Source organism: Arachis hypogaea, chromosome 15, assembly GCF_003086295.3.
Source record: "Arachis hypogaea cultivar Tifrunner chromosome 15, arahy.Tifrunner.gnm2.J5K5, whole genome shotgun sequence".
In the NCBI taxonomy this organism is placed as follows: Eukaryota; Viridiplantae; Streptophyta; class Magnoliopsida; order Fabales; family Fabaceae; genus Arachis; species Arachis hypogaea.
Window position 1 is genome coordinate 149,146,160 of NC_092050.1, and position 17,370 is coordinate 149,163,529.

A 17,370-nucleotide genomic window follows, 5' to 3' on the forward strand; every position below is an offset into this window, starting at 1 on the left:
CATCTCATCATTGGATTATTGGGATTGGTTGAGTGTGGTAGTAGCATTTTTTTAACTTAATATAACCTCCTTACATAAGTAAAGTGTAATTCTATTGGTTGAGTTATCTAATGTCACAATCATACTTTTCATTATATAATTTTAATATTCAACATCAAAATAGTAGGAACGCACCATGATTCTTGAAGGTACATGGAATGATGGATCTATCGATTATGGAATTATAGCATGGGAATTAAAGTGAACTTTATAAAGCAATAAATAAAAGAAGCTGAGAGGTTGATGGTCATCCACATCCATATTTATTCATGATCACATACTATTTTTCTCTTTTTTGTTCTGTTTTTTTTTTTTTTTTTAATTTTCTGAGTGGTCTATTCTCAAATAGTCAAATTTCTCATCTTTCAAATCTAAACAAACACAAAGATCCCGTTTCATATTTCAACTAAGTTTGGTTTTTATTAAAGATATTCGACGAACAATTATTTACTTTATTTTTAGATTTGATTTTGGCTAACAAATATTTTAAAACATTTGTTAAAATTATTAATTGAAAATTTTTCATAAATAAACTATATAATTTAAATATTCAATAAATTTTTCGTGCAAATATTGATAGAAAAAAATTTAAACTTTTATTAATAATAGCTTTAACAAATATATATCTTTTAACAAAACCCTTTAAATTAAAAGAAAGCTTAAGAAAAGGATAGTAATAATATAATAATAATTTTTTTTAAATTCAAATAAAATACTTTAAATATTAAAGATCAAAATAGAATTATACTCAAATATAAAAGATTAATTTAATATTTTACTCTAATAATAATAATAATAATAATAATAATAATAATAATAATAATAATAATAAGAGAAAGAGAGAGAGAATTAGTAAAACAATTAATCAAAGGTAACTTTGTTAGATATTTAATGTGTTAACTCTTAATATCATATATACTACTTTTCAAATATTTTATTAAGTGATGTGAATATTTAGAAGTTTAACAGTATTTGAGAATCAAAAGAATGAATGATAAAAAAAATTGTCAAAATCTCATTAGATATGATAAAAAATGATAGAATATAAGGAAATTATTGAACAAGATATAATAAGTCAACAACCTCTACTTTTAACTATTTACAATTTTTTTTTTTATAAAGATGCAAGCTAGGAATGATAGAGAATTAGTAATTTTTGTGTTTTATAACCATCAATTGATCATTAATAATGTTTTTAATGGTGTGAAATTATATTCAATAATAAAAAATCATTCACTTTTTTTTTATAGTTAAATACTGACCACAAAATACAAAAATTTCTAGTTCTTAGACTTTCTCATAGAATATATAATTAACCCAAACACTTATTGTATATAAGACAAAAATATCATTTTCTTAGTTCAATAACCAACTGTATGATATTTAATGGTTTGGGCCATAAACTAATATAATAATAGTAATATATTTATCAGTCTCACTTGCGTATCTAAATTTTGTTAGTAACTAAGTTTAATAAAATTAATTTAAACTCAACAAAAATTAATTTTACTAATGAAAATGTATTAGACATGTTTTAACTTTTCATTAACGTAAATATATTCCATGTTTTTTAATATAAATACATTTTTTTTGTATATTTTTTTTTATCGTCATCTTTTTATTATTATTGTTAGTGCTGTATTTTTTTTCTTTTCTTCTTTCTCTTCCTAATAATTTTACAACATTATGTATTTTTTTTGTAAATTTTTTTTTATTTTTATTCTTGTCAAAAAGTTAAAACAAAAAGAAGTATAAGAAGATAAAATAAGAAGGAGAAGATAAACAAAAGATGTTATACACAATTTTTTTTAACCATGACACAGAATTTTTTTTAATTTTGACACAAAATTTTTTTAATTCTGACACAGGTTCTTGCTAAAAGGGTGAACAAGAATTATGAAAATATAGGAGGAGGAGGAGAAGGAAGAGAAGGTTTTAAATTGTGCAAAATTTATCAGAAAAATAATACCAAACTTTTTTAACCATAACACAGAAAAATTTAGAATTTTGACACTAAAATTTATTAACCATGTCATTTATAACTAAATGAATCATTAAACTAATGGTGTAATATTTAACGAAGAAGAAGAAGATTGATGATAATGATAATGAAGGAGGAGGAGAAAAAAAAGAAAAGGAAGAAATCAAATGAGAAAAGGAGGAGGAGGAGGAGGAGTTGGAGGAGGAGGAGGAAGGGATGGTGACAATAATACCCTAAGTTTTTATAAGTAAAAGACGTTTTGCTAGATTTCGGTTTTTGCAGCGATTAGTTTTAATTTGACAAGCTGGTTCCGATTTTTTTATAAAAATAAATAATAATGTGATATTATTATGTTATTATTTTATTTTAAGAGCTTTAATTAAAATAGAGTTTTGATAATAATAATATTATTAACTTTAATATATGCCGATATAAATAAATATCGGTACTTTTCGGTGAACTTAGTTTCGCTAATGCTTTATCATGGATTTTTATATCCTTGCGATCACAAAGTTACTAATGTCATTTATATTAGTGACTCATATATTTATCTCTATATGTATTATTACTTGTATTTTAATACATTTAGTTTTCGTAATTATCCGTTTAAAATATTTATAACTTGAATTGCTGACTCAACATCTTAATACCGCGACATCTAACCCCCTTCAATTAATGCCTTTGACATCTCATTACCATCACTAATTAATCATCATATTATCTTCTCATTTGGTCACCGAGACAAAAGAAAAGAAAGAGAACCCGAGAGAGAAGAACGTGATTCCATGGAACCGAAGAACTTCCAACCTTGATTTCCTTAGATTCGTAACTCTAATAAAAAATCTAAACTGATTAAATTGCTCGTATCTTCCTCCTCTTCATGTTGATGCCACTTTTATTCGGAAAAAATCAATGGTAAAGCTTTTTCCCAAGTTTGCATGGTTCGGCCAAAGTGAGAAGAAGGTGAAGTAGCCGATTTTCGATGTTTTCTTTTTCAATTGTTCAGTCAGAAACTTTCTATGGAGCTTCAGTTGTTGTGATTGCCGTACAGAGGTAGAATTCGGTAATTTTGTAAAGATTAATTGTGTTCTAAATGTGTGATTGTTAGTGTGATGATTATTGTTTGAAATTGATTGAGTATCCGCTTGATTTTTGGTTGAAATATTGTTGAATTTTGAGAGTTTTATGGTTCGGCCCTTGTGAGGCAATCAGAACTGAAGTGTTGACGATGGTTTTAGGGCTGATTTCAAGTGAGAGACTCGAGAAAATTGATGAGATTTGATGGCCGAGAGATTAAATTAAAAACCGTAAAGAATTGGTGGTAATGAAACTATTATTACAAAAAAAAGAAGAAGACTGCACCAATTTGGGATGATTTTGATCAAGTTAAAAGTTTTAAAGGTACAAAAACTATTTGCAAGTATTGAAAATCTATATTTACTTACGCTGAAAAAGGAGCTAGTACTTCACATTTACGGAGGCATTCTAGTAGTTGCTTACAAAGGAGATTGTATGTTGCCACACTAAAACAAGCAACCATTAATTCCATTTCAACCTTCCAATTCAAGTGTTAATTCTTTGTGACACTAGGTGCAAGATATTTTCAAGAGAAGATGAGATAAATAATTGTTGCAGCAATTATAGTTCATGAGTATCCTTTCAACATTGTTGAGGATGAAGTTTGGATGTGGGACTTTCAATATGTCAATTCTGAATTTTATAAAGTTTTTCGCAAAACTGCTCGAAATGATTGCTTGGCAATATATGAGGCAGAAAAAAACAACTAAAAGCTTTGTTGCAAGATGTTAGGAAGATAAGTTTGACACTTGACATGTGAAAATCAAGCTATCAAATTGTTGAATATATGATTATCATAGGTCACTTTATTGATGCAGGGTGAAATCTTCAAAAAAGAATTTTGAGTTTTGTCCAAGTACCTGCTCCTAGACGTGACATTGATGTTGCGGATGCTATTTTCAAGTGTTTGAAGACATGGGGAATTTAAAACAAAATCTTCTCAGTATCTGTTGACAATACTTCTTATAATTTGTTGGTACAAGATGGACTAGATAAAATTAAAGGTATTATTCACAAAGTTCGTGAAAGAGTCAAGTATGTCAATTTTAATGATTCAAGATTTAAAACATTTGTTGAGATTGCTGAAAACAAGCGTTTGAAGGAGAAAAAACTCATCATTGATTGTCCCACAAGATGAAATTCTACTTATAATATGTTATCTGTGGCTTTGAAATTTAAATCTATGTTTTCTGTTTATAGGAAAAGAGAATCCCACCCCATTATAGTTACAAACTATCATCAGAGGATTGGAAGAAAGTTGAGAAGATCTGCAAACTTCTAAAAATTTTTAATCTTGTTATTCATGTTATTTTTTATAGTGAGTATCCTACTGCAAATTTGTATTTTTCTTAAATTTGGAGGGTAAAATAAGTAATTGATGATGCTATTGAGGATAGAGATTTCTTCATAAAAGAAATGACAACCTCAATGAAAAAAAGTTTGACAAATATTTGAAAAAGTGCAATATATGGTAATATTTCTTGCTTGTGTTTTGGATTCCTAGTGTAAATTACATGTTATTAAATTCTGTTTTTCTTTAATTTACAAATCTGAGTAGTGGCTGCTGAAAATGTTGATAAAATGAAGAATACATTGCAAATAATATATGGTGAGACAACAATTTGAGTAGTTGATTCATCTAATGTGGTTGGTTCTCAAATTAGTGAAATTGATGAAATATTGAATATGGTTTGAAAAAAAAGAAACCATTCATCCAACAAATCAGAATTAGAAGTTTTTTTTATGAGAGTGCTTACATTCTTGAAGGCAATTCTTTTACTGCTTTAGAATGGTGGAAAAACAATAACTGAAGTTCAAGATTTTATCTAAAATGGCAGCGGATATATTAACAATTTCTGTCTAACTGGTGGCTTTAGAGTCTTCATTTAGCACTTGGAGGAAGAGTTATTGATAAATATCGTTCTCAACTAAATCAAGAGTCTATTGAAGCTCTCATTTATAGGGGAGATTGACTTCACAACAAGTATGATTTGAAGAAAAAACCAAAGATAAAAATTAACTTTTTAATATTTATCTTGTTGACTAAGTATCCATGTTATAGAAAATATTTCTCTTTTTAAATGTGAGAACATTGATATTGGTATGATATATGTAAGTAATTAAAATAATAAAGTTGAATTTTCATGATATATAAATGAGATATCATATAATTTATACTAAGATTATTACCACAATTTTATTTTGAACATTCTCTTTTAACTAATAAAAAAAGTATTTGTTGTATTTACACTATTTAAAAATCTAATGATATGTGTATTGTGTTTTTTTTTTCAAGGTGTTGGATCAAGAAGATTAAATCACTTTCAAGTTTGGAGGATTAATGGATTAATTGTCCAACACTGCCTTTACTTTGTTTTGATTTAAGTAGTTATTAGCTTTAATTTGATGTTATGTTTAGTTGGTTTATTACAATTCTCGATATTGATAAAGTCTTTTATTTTGATATGTTACATATTTTAGAAGTAGCCAAGTGGAAATATTCATATGCATTGTCTTTTTTTTAATCAATGATAGTTATTTATTGATATTTTATTTTTATTTTGTATTAATATTGTCCATAAATTTATTATTTTATATTTTATAATTTTAAAAATTAAATTATATCTTATATTTAATTATTTATTAAAAAAATAGGCCTATTGATAGACTTCAGACCAAGCTAGATTTAACAACAGACCAGGTTCAGTACTCATTAAAAAGCCTATACCATGCTACAGACAAGACTTAGGCCAATATACTTTATTACTGGCCTGGCTTGACCTGACTTGTTTCCACCCTTAAGCACAGCTAATGGACCCAATAGTTCTTGAGTCTGACTCAGTTGAGGAGTTTATACCTGCACCTTACTCTGATTGTGACCTTCTTTCCGAGTCGATGGTATCATCTTTGTTGGGCACTCATTAAGGGGATCATTCAGGACCACTAGCAGAAGAATTAGATCAGATACCTGCGATCAGACCTGTATTCTCAATCGACGCGAAGAGGGCCTGTGTTCTCGATCATCCCTGCATGCCTAGATATTAGCAGTGATAGTAGTACCCGGAGTTCTCAGGGGATTATCATGATTTCTGATAATGATGAAGACCCTGAAGAAGACCCAGAAGTGATAGAGATCGTATTTTCTGATAGCGAGGTTTGACCATGGATAACTAGAGTTGGCAGCATGTTTTGACGACATCTTCAGCTTAGTATAGATTTTGTGTTTTAGTCTCTCACTTTTGGTTAGGACCACCGAGAGATTAGGCACTGTTAGACTTGCTAGAATAATTCGGGGGGCAGACTAGGGACTTTCTCTATGGGCCAGGGCCTGGAGTATCATATGTATATATGTACATAGTTATGAGTAAAGGTGTATGAGAGAATGTAGTACTGACTTCTTTTGGAAAATGTTCCTATTCTGTATATTATATGTATGATGTATATTATTATAAGTTTAGTTTTTTTGTGTTTTATTTATTCTTCTGTTCTTATATTCATGTATGTTGTATTCGGTTATACGTATTCTTTTGTATAAAATAAAAGTTTCTAACAAAATTGATCACGTACTAACAAGGTTACATGCTTAATAATAATTATTAGTTAATTTTAGGAAGACAAGTTAGTAGCATTTGATTTTTAGTATGATCATGACGTATTGGAAATTAGGTCGTTACAGTGACGACGACGATAATGAAAGACAAAGATAAAAAAAGAAGGAGGAGAAGAAGTAACAAGAGTGTGAAGATGATGATGATGATGATGATGATGATGATGATGATGATGATGATGAGGAGGAGGAGGAGGAGGAGGAGGAGGAAGAGGAGGAGGAAGAGTTTTGAATTGTGCAAAATTTATCAGAAAAATAGCACCAAAATTTTTTAACTGTAACACATAAAATTTCTGAATTTTGACATCAAAATTTATTAACTGTGTCATTTATAACTAAATAAATCATTAAAATAATTGTGTGATAATTTAACTAAGAAGAAGAAAGAGGAGGAGGAGGAGAGAGGAGGAGGAGAAGAGGATAGTAGTGGTGGTGGTGACGACGATAACGATGATAATGAAAGAGAAAGACGAGGAAGAAGGAGGTTAAAAAACTTGAGTGGTTCCTCGATGGATTAGGTGTAATCATTTAGAATTGGCATTTGTAGTTTTTCTAGAATTATAGTAAAATTCTGTTGGAAAAACTCAACAAAGGTTCAAAACAAGAACCTGTCTAACAGCGGAAGCACCAAAAATAATTTTTCCACAACCTGTGCGATTAAATAAACCATACCAAAGATACTCCAAGCAGCAAATACAATGGCAGAAATTAAATAATCAGACACCTGAATTTCAATGTGGGAAAACCCCCAAAAGAGGGACAAAAAACCCACGGAACCTAGTCCAGAAAAATCTTCCACTATAAGAATAATGGATACACAAACAGTCTTCTTAGTGACACTAGGGCATCTCAACAATCAACAAAATACATCATCAAAACTGATGAAATCAACATAAACCCTCCATAAAGTGGGTATCTCAAATTAGACAAAAGAGAAGGTAATACAACAAGCAAGTTATATCCTAATGTTCATCTCTACACCAGGAATAACATACTAAAATTTCATAAAAAATGGAGTAAGTTTACTGGTTTAATCGGATCAAAATAGACTTGCCTTTTTTCCCCAATTTTCTTCTCCTCTCTTGCCGTCAAAGCCCCTGCTTCGTTCTTCTTTCTTTCAAAAGTGAGAGTCACACTCCTCACTTTCTCTCTCCATGGCTATTTGGCCACTTCTTTCTTTCTTTTTTTAACTGTGGATCCCACTTAGTTGGAGACCCACCAACAAATCTCCCCCTCACCAACTCAAGTGGGGATAGGCTGCTCCATCAAACCTGCCTTCTCTTTGCAGGAATCAAACTTCACTGCAGGTAAATTCTTAGTCATCATATATGAACCATTATCATCAGTATGGATCTTCTCAAGTGCATATGACTTCATCTCAAGTGCTTGACGCATCCAATAATACCTCACCTCTATGTGCTTCGATCTGGAATGAAACGTTGGATTCTTGCTAAGATGGATAGCATTCTGACTGTCACAAAATAACACAAACTTATCTTGATTGATGCCTAACTCTTGTAGAAATTTTTTCATCCAAAAGAGTTCCTTAGAAGCCTCAACAACAGCAATGTATTCTGCATCTGTAGTAGACAAAGCAACACATTTCTGAAGTTGAGATTGCCACGACACAGCTCCCCCCTGCAGAAGTCATCATATAACCAGAAGTAGACTTTTTTTAATCAAGATCCCCAGCCATATCCGCATCTGTGTAACCATCCAATACAGGTTGGCCACTCCCAAAGCATAAACAAACTCTGGAAGTACCATTAAGGTATCTGAGAATCCACTTCACTGCTTGCCAGTGTTCCTTGCCAGGATTAGAGAGAAACCGACTAACAACTCCAACGGCATGAGCAATATCCGACCTGGTGCAAACCATAGCATACATCAAACTGTCAACTGTAGATGCATATGGAATCTTCTTCATTTCTGCTTTCTCTTTCTCACTTGTAGGACATTGCTGCGAACTCAGCTTGAAATGACTAGCAAGTGGAGTTCTAACAGGTTTAGAATTACTCATGCTAAACTTCTCTAAAACCTTCTCAATGTACTTCTGCTGCGACAACCACAGTTTTCCATTCTTCATGTCACGATGATACTCATGCCAAGGATTTTCTTTGCAGGACTCAAATCCTTCATAGCAAAGGATCTGTTCAAGTCTTTCTTAAGATTTTCAATCTTTTTAGTGTCATGACCAACAATCAACATGTCATCAATATAAAGCAAGAGAATTATAAAATCACCATCAGAGAATTTCTTAACATATACACAATAATCAAAAGAAGTCTTACTATACCTATGACCTTCCATGAAGGAATCAAACTTCGTGTACCACTGCCTTGGCGCTTGCTTCAACCCATATAAGCTCTTCTTCAACTTGCATACAAGATGCTCCTTTCCTTTAACCTCGAAACCCCCTGGTTGCTCCATATAGATTTCTTTATCTATGTCACCGTGAAGGAATGCAGTTTTCACATCAAGATGCTCAACATCTAAATTCAAGCTAGCTGTCAATCCAAGCACAACCCGAATAGAGGACATCTTCACAACTAGAGAGAAAATCTCCTCAAAATCAGTACCTTTCTTTTGCTCAAAGCCTTTCACAACCAATCGAGTTTTGTACCTTGGCCGTGAGACATTTTCATCCGCTTTCAATTTGAACACTCATTTATTCTTGAATGCTCTCTTACCCTTCGGTAACTTCACCAATTCAAAAGTATGATTCTCATGCAAGGATTTCATATCTTCTTGCATGGCTTCAACCAATCTTCTTTATGCTCATCAGACATAGTTTCCTGGTAGCTCTCTGGCTCCCCAGTCTCAGTGTTCATCACATACTCATGAGGAGAGTATTTCTGAGAAGGATGACGCTCTCTAATAGATCTTCTCAATTTAGGCTCAACTGGTGGTTCAAGTGGAACTTCAACATCTGGTGGAACTTCTACATCTAGCACCTCAGGTTGAGGTGTAGGTTCATCATGCAAATCATCATCATCATTATCAACTTGTACATCTCCCCCATCAATAGGAGGTCTAGTGGAAGGACCAGGTTCATCATCAGCAGAACGTCTAACAGTTATTGGCTTATCTATCTTCTCAAGATCTTCAATAGTTTGGTCTTCAAAGAAAATCACATCTTAGCTTCTAATTATCTTCTTGCTTACCGGATCCCATAATATGTAACCAAAATCTTCGTTACCATAACCCATGAAAATACACTGCTTTGACTTTCCATCAAGTTTGGACCTTTCATCTCTTGGAATGTGAACAAAAGCCCTACAGCCGAACACTCGCAAGTGACTATAGGAGACATCTTTCCCTCTCCAAACTTTCTCTGGAACATCACCATTTAGTGGAACTGAAGGAGAAAGGTTGATCAAATCTACTGTAGTTCTCATCGCTTCACCCCAAAAGGATTTAGGCAACTTTGCATGAGAGAGTATATACCTGACTCTATCATTGATAGTGCGATTCATTCTCTCTGCAAATCCATTATGTTGAGGAGTCTTAGAAAACGTCTTCTCAAGCTTGATCCCATGTCCTTTACAATACTCTTCAAACGGACCCCTGTATTCACCACCATTATCTGCTCGAACACATTTCAATTTCCTTCATGTTTCTCTTTCAACACTTGCATGAAAGTGTTTGAAGATACTGAGCATCTGGTCTTTAGATTTCAAAACAAAAGCCCACACTTTTCGAGAATAATCATCAATAAAAATAACAAAATATGATACACCACCTAGTATCTTAGCATCTATAGTGCAAATATCAGTGTGAACTAAATCTAGAATATGTGATCTCCTATGAGGTCCAAAACTATGAAATGATACTCTAGCATACTTTTCAACAAAATAATGAGTACAAGTATTTAAAGTTGTACCTTTCACGGGAAGTGAGTGCTTCTTGGCTAAGACGCTTAGTCCATTCTCGCTCAAGTGACCAAGACGTATATGCCACGAATCAGAAGGGGAATCATAAGCTACATTCACCTCTTCTTTGCACAACTTTGATTACAACTGGTAGAGAGTAGTGAGACTATTATCTTCTTTAGCAACAATGAGAGCCCCTTTGGTCATTTTGTATTTTTCACTACCAAAGGAAGTGCAATACCCCTCTTGATCCAATGCTTTCACTGAAATAAGATTGAACCGCATATCTGGTGCATGCCTAACATTCTTCAACTACAACTTGCATCCCATGTTAGTTTCAAGCCACATATTACCCATACCAATGATATCACACACTCCTTTATCTCCCAATTTGATCTTGCCAAAATTTGCAGCAGTATAGGAAGTGAAAAATTCACGCCTCAGAATGACATGACATGAGGCACCAGAGTCCATAATCCAAGTGGAATCATCACAGACAAGATTCACATAATTTTCATCATATGTGATAAGAACATTTTCATAAACAATAGCAGCAGTTTCTTTATCACTATCTTTACCTTTGTCTTCGTTTCTTCCCCTTGATTGTTCTCTTTTCAAGAACCTACAATACCTCTTGATATGCCCTGGCTTGCCACAATGGTGACAAATAAACTCCTTTCTTGGCTTGTACTTTCCTCTTGACTTGCTTCGACTCTCTGACTTGTCGGAACTGTGAGGTTTTCTACTTTGACTTCTCCCCCGTGACTCTGAAACAAGTGCTTCTGACTGGGAGGAGGCATTAGTCAAACCTCGCTCTCTTCTTTTGGCTTCTTCATTCAACATGCTCTCTTTAACCATTGCTAACGTCAACTTTTTATTTGGAGCTGAGTTAGTCAGTGTCACAACTAGAACTTCCCAACTATCACGCAAAGAGCTCAACAACAACAAGGCTTGCAACTCATCATTCAAAGTGATTTCATTATTTGTCAGTTGGTTCACTGTCTCCCGAAAAATGCTCAAGTGCTCCAGCATTGATTTACCTTTAGTATACTTCATATTGACAAGCTTCCTAATCAAGAATGCTTTGTTTTGCACATTCTTCCTCTCATATAACTCCTTCAATTTGTTCCACATCTTCTCGGCATTCGTTTCGATGTCAACATGTGGATACACGCTAAGATCAAGCCATTGCCTAATCAAAGCAACTGCCTTCCGATTCAGCTTCTTCCATTCAACATCGGATTTTGTACCTTTGGATTTATCTCCTCCACAAGATCATACAAGTCCTTGCTATACAACATGTCTTCCATGAGGGTCTTCCAAATTGAATAATTTTGGAAATTCAATTTGACCATATTTGGCCCATGAGTATTTTCCTCCATTTAATCAGCACAGAGATAAACAACCAGAGCTCTTGATACCCTTTGTTGGAAAAACTCAACAAAGGTTCAAAACAAGAACCTGTCTAACAGCGGAAGCACCAAAAATAATTTTTCCACAACCTGTGCGATTAAATAGGCAATACCAAAGATACTCCAAGCAACAAATAAAATGGCAGAAATTAAATAATAAGACACTAGAGTTTTAACGTGGGAAAACTCCCAAAAGAGGGACAAAAAACCTGTGGGACCTAGTCCAGAAAAATCTTTCACTATCAAAATAATGGATACACAAACAATCTTCCTAGTGACACTAGGGCATCTCAACAATCAACAAAATATATCATCAAAACTGACGGAATCAACATAAACCCTCCACAAAGTAGGTATCTCAAATCAGACAAAAGAGAAGGCAATACAACAAGCAAGTTATATCCTAATATTCATCTCTACACCAGGAATAACATACTAAAATTTCATAAGAAATGGAGCAAGTTTACTGATTTAATCGGATCAAAATAGACTTACCCTTTTTCACAAATTTTCTTCTCTTCTCTCGCTGTTGAAGCCCTTGCTTCGTTCGTCTTTCTTTCAAAAGTGAGAGTCACACTCCTCACTCTCTCTCCGTGGCTATTTGGCCACTTCTTTCTTTCTTTTTTTTTAACTGTGGGTCCCACTTAGTTGGGGACCCACCAACAAATTCTATTATTATTATGATAGAAATTAGATATAAGTCACATTATTCTAAGTAATTGAATTAAAATACATAATGTTATAAATTGATCTTCTGTTTTCTGTTCTGATTTTTATCAAAATGAGACAAACGAAAAAGTCTCAAGATTTTTCGTTTCTTAGCCAAGACAACAACTTTCTTTTAAATTAATTTTTGTGATTAAGTGTAAAAGATGTTCTAAATTTAATCCTCTTTTTTAGGCTATCTAATTTCAACAATTATGTATGCATCTTTGATAAATGATTTATTTTTTTAATTTTATAAAAATAAAAAATAATTTTTTTATTCTTAAGAAATAGCAAATAGCATAATTCGTATGCTTTAATCCTTATACTTCAATTTTAGCCTTATTTTTATTTAATAACTAAAATTGTAAATTCTCATTTTTCACACAATAAGTATTTTTTCATATGAGAATGTATTAAGTAAATTATATAAAATACGGTCACAAATGCGCGCACGCATACATACATACATACATATGATCATGAGTGATGATGATAATGTTGACCAAACTTGATGAGCTAGTTAGATGGGCATTGAAAGATGAGAAGCAGCATATGTATGAAATTTCTAATACAATACAGCTACAAACTACAAAGAGACATATATATTTGAGATTTGAGAAGCACAGCCACAAACAATTCACACACAAATACACAACAGCATGTTACCATGTCATTCTGATATACCTACTCTCCTCTTCTTATCCTTTTTCTTGCCCCACTTTTATTTTATTTTATTATATTCATTCCATTTGTTCACCAAGGTCACATCAACTTTAGACAAAGCTCAACATCACTAAAATAAAATGGCCTACATTAATTTGGCACCGTCACTCTTAATATATTGGTTTGTTTTGCTGAAGCATCTCCTCATTAATATAGTTTAAACCACAAGTTTCCCACAATTTTTGGCTTTGTGCCTAATCTTAATTAAGGACAATTTGATTAGACTTAATATCATAGAGATCAAGTTTAACTCTACTACATATAACATATGTGACCACTATCCACTAATCATGATTCATGACTATGCATGGAAGCTTCTATTCTATTATTTTTACGCTTCTTTGCATGTTTTTGGTAAATTTTTATTTTTTACAAATAGTTCATTAAAATTAATTTAATTTTTTTTAAAGTTATATTATTTATATAAATTAAATTAAAATAGCTTTTAACAGCACAAGTATTGTATTTGATAAAATAGTTTTAAAAATTTAAAATTAACTAATAGAAGGAAAATTTTTAATTGTAAATGAAATTTGATATTAACAATTTAATTAAGGATAAATAAAAAATATTTATTAATATATGAAATTGTATTAGATATTTTTATTTTAATGATCGCAAACTAATTCTAAAAATTCTTCTTTAAATACTTTTAAAAACACTCTTAATTTTTTTAAAAATTATAATAAATAATACAAATTTTTAATTTATCAAATTCAAAATCAAATGGTTATGTCTTTTAAAAAAGATAAATACTTCCAAAAAAAAGTTTTACCAAAGCAAATCTAAATTCCTAATAAGCCATTTATTGTTACCTACAAAGAAACCTATTTAATAATCTAATGATAAAAAAGGTTCAAATGTTATGGAGATATATGAACATCTATAACAATAAGAGGCCAGGATTATTCACATTTTCGGCGTCCAAATGTTTATCAACAGTTTATCATTTATCTTTATCCTTACAAGAATAAAAAATTATCAATTATATTAGGTGTTCAATAAAATTAGTCATTAAAATTAATTATTAATATAAATGGTTAAGTTCGATTTTGGTCCCAACGTAGAAGTCGAAAATCAGAATTGTTCCTAACTTTTTTTTTGCTACAAAATAATTCCTAAAATTTTAGTTTATTTTAAAACCGTCCATTTTACCAATTTTATTTTTTATTACCAAATTACCTCTCATTAAAAAATTATAAAATAAAATAAAATAAATATAAAATAAATAAATAAAAAAAGGAAAGAAAGGGTACATAGAAGCGGGGGTGGGGAGAGAAAGAAAGGGGGCGCAACAGGGGGAAGGGAGGAGGGGGACGAGCTCACCGTCACACCGCCACTGTCCGCCCGCCGCCGCTGCCTCTTCTTCTTCTTCTTCTTCTTCCACCATACCCGCTGCACCACCAGCCGCCGCCGCCTCTTCTTCTTCTTCTTCTTCTTCCACCATACCCGCTGCACCACCAGCCGCCGCCGCCTCTTCTTCTTCTTCTTCCGCCATATCCGCCGCACCACCGCCCGCCGCCACCGCCTCCTCTTCTTCTTCTTCTTCTTCCGCCATACCCGCCGCACCACCGCCCGCCGCAGCCTCCCCTGCTTCACCACCGCCAGCGAGCATCCCTGCTTCTCCTCCCCTGCTTCACCACCGTCATACCTGCCGCTTCTTCTTCTTCTTATGTGAATTGGAATTTTTGTGAAATTTCTGGAATTTTTGTGAAATTTGTTGTGGAACATTGTTGTTGCTGAAATTTGAATTTGGAGTATTGTTGTTGCTGATTCTAGGTTCTTGATGATGATGATGATTTTCTGAGTTGAGTTCTTGTTTGTCTGAGTTTGAGTTTTGGATCTGAGTTCTGGGTTCTGATGAGAATGACGATAATGATGTTGATTTTCTGAGTTTTGGTTGGTGTGATGCAGATGGTGATGGAGTGGCAGTGGGTGGGTGGTGGTGGTGGTGGTTCTGGTTCTGAGTTCTTATGATTCCATGATAATGATGATGATGATGATGATGATGGTGGTGGTGGTAGGTGGTGGGCGGTGGTGGGTGTGGTGATGGTGGTGGTGGTGGTGCTTATGCTTGTGTTTCTGCTGGTGCTTTGCATGATTTTGGGGAAGAAAGGATAGGGGCATTTTGGTCCGAAGGACGGTTTTAAAATAAATTGAAACTTTGGGTACCATTTCGTAGCAAGAAAAAAGTTAGGGACGATTCCGATTTTCGACCTCTACGTTGGAGACCAAAATCGAACTTAACCCTAATATAAAATACATACTAAAATATAAAATACATAATAAAAATAAACAAACAATACATGTATTTATACAAATACATAATATATAGCTTTTTTTAATGAATAATTTCAATATACAAATAGTATTTATATGTGTCATGAAATTTTATTATTCAAAAATATATTTAAAAGATAAAGCAAATAGAAATTTTTAAAATTATTTATGTTTCAAGATATAAATATGTTAAAAATTATTTAGACTAAATGTTATAGCATAAGTAAAAAAAAAATTCAAAAACATATTTTTATTATTTTATTGTCTTCATCCTTGATAAAATAAAACTATACTTAGCATATATTCTTTTTGTAATTCATTTATTATTATTATTATTATTATTATTATTATTATTATTATTATTGTTATTATTATTATTGTTGTTGTTATTGTTGTTGTTGTTGCTGCTGCTGCTAAATAGTACACTTAATAAGGATGTTCTATTATACCGTGGCTAGCCATTTCACTATTTGGAAATTGTATTTTTATTGATTATTAGACGAGGTTAGATATAAAACTATTAACTTACTTGAACTTCTTTGAACTTAACTTGTATGTTAGTCCATATCTTAAAATTATGCATCTTAGGCGACTAATTGTTTTGGAACTTCACCCTTCACATGCATGGCCAATTTTCAACATAAAATGCATAATGTTATATATGCATCACCATTGCCTTCCAATAATGCATTTATTGAACACAGAACAAAAAGAATGGGGCTAAGGTTTGCATATATAGATGCTGCCACTTTAGGTAACGTTGCTAGATTCATCAACCATATACAGTTGTGAGCCAAACATATTTGTTCAATGCATTGAGTCCCCACCTCCATTATCAAACAAACTCGGTTGGCACTTGCTACTATTTGCCACACAACACAAGACATACAACCTCATCAAGTAAGGAACATCAACCTAATTTTGTTTCTTATTCTTCATGTTCTTTTTTTTTTTTTTTTTTTCCTTTTTCATGTCTCTAGCTATATTGGCTATTGATTCTATTAGTAATAAAAAGTTAAAAAAAAAAACTTTAATATTTACTAATAAAACCATAAAATAATATTTCTTGTAAGTTGTTTCAGATAAGAATAAGAAAGTGAATGTTTGGACCAAGTATTTGTGTTATGCATCTATCTATATATTGATCAAGATCATAGTGATCAAATTTTAGGTGCACTTTCCATTGAACATAATCTTATCATGTTAATATCATGGTGAATTTTATAGTGACTATAATTATGGTAGTTGTGTTGATTATGAAATTTTAACAATACTTAAAAAATATAGCTAAAATTAATGTCACGTTTTTTTATTCTTTGACAACACTTCTTAATTTTGAAAAATAAAAGAGGGATCAAATTAAAAAATATTTTCAAATAGTAAAACAAAAACCTTAGTTTTAGTTATATTTTTTAAGTGTTGTCAAAATTTCATATCAACCACTATAGTCACCATAACCATAGCTATCATAGAATCAATCTAAATATCATTAGTATTAATTTGATTATTCTAGAAAAATAGAAAGTTACAAAAATAAACAATTAGTGCTAGAAAAATAAAAATAAAAATGAGATCAGAAAAACTTATGTTCAGTTTAAACACGAAAAAATATCCTTATCATTTTTCATAAATATAATCACAATGCTTATAACTTAATATACAGGTCTTAAA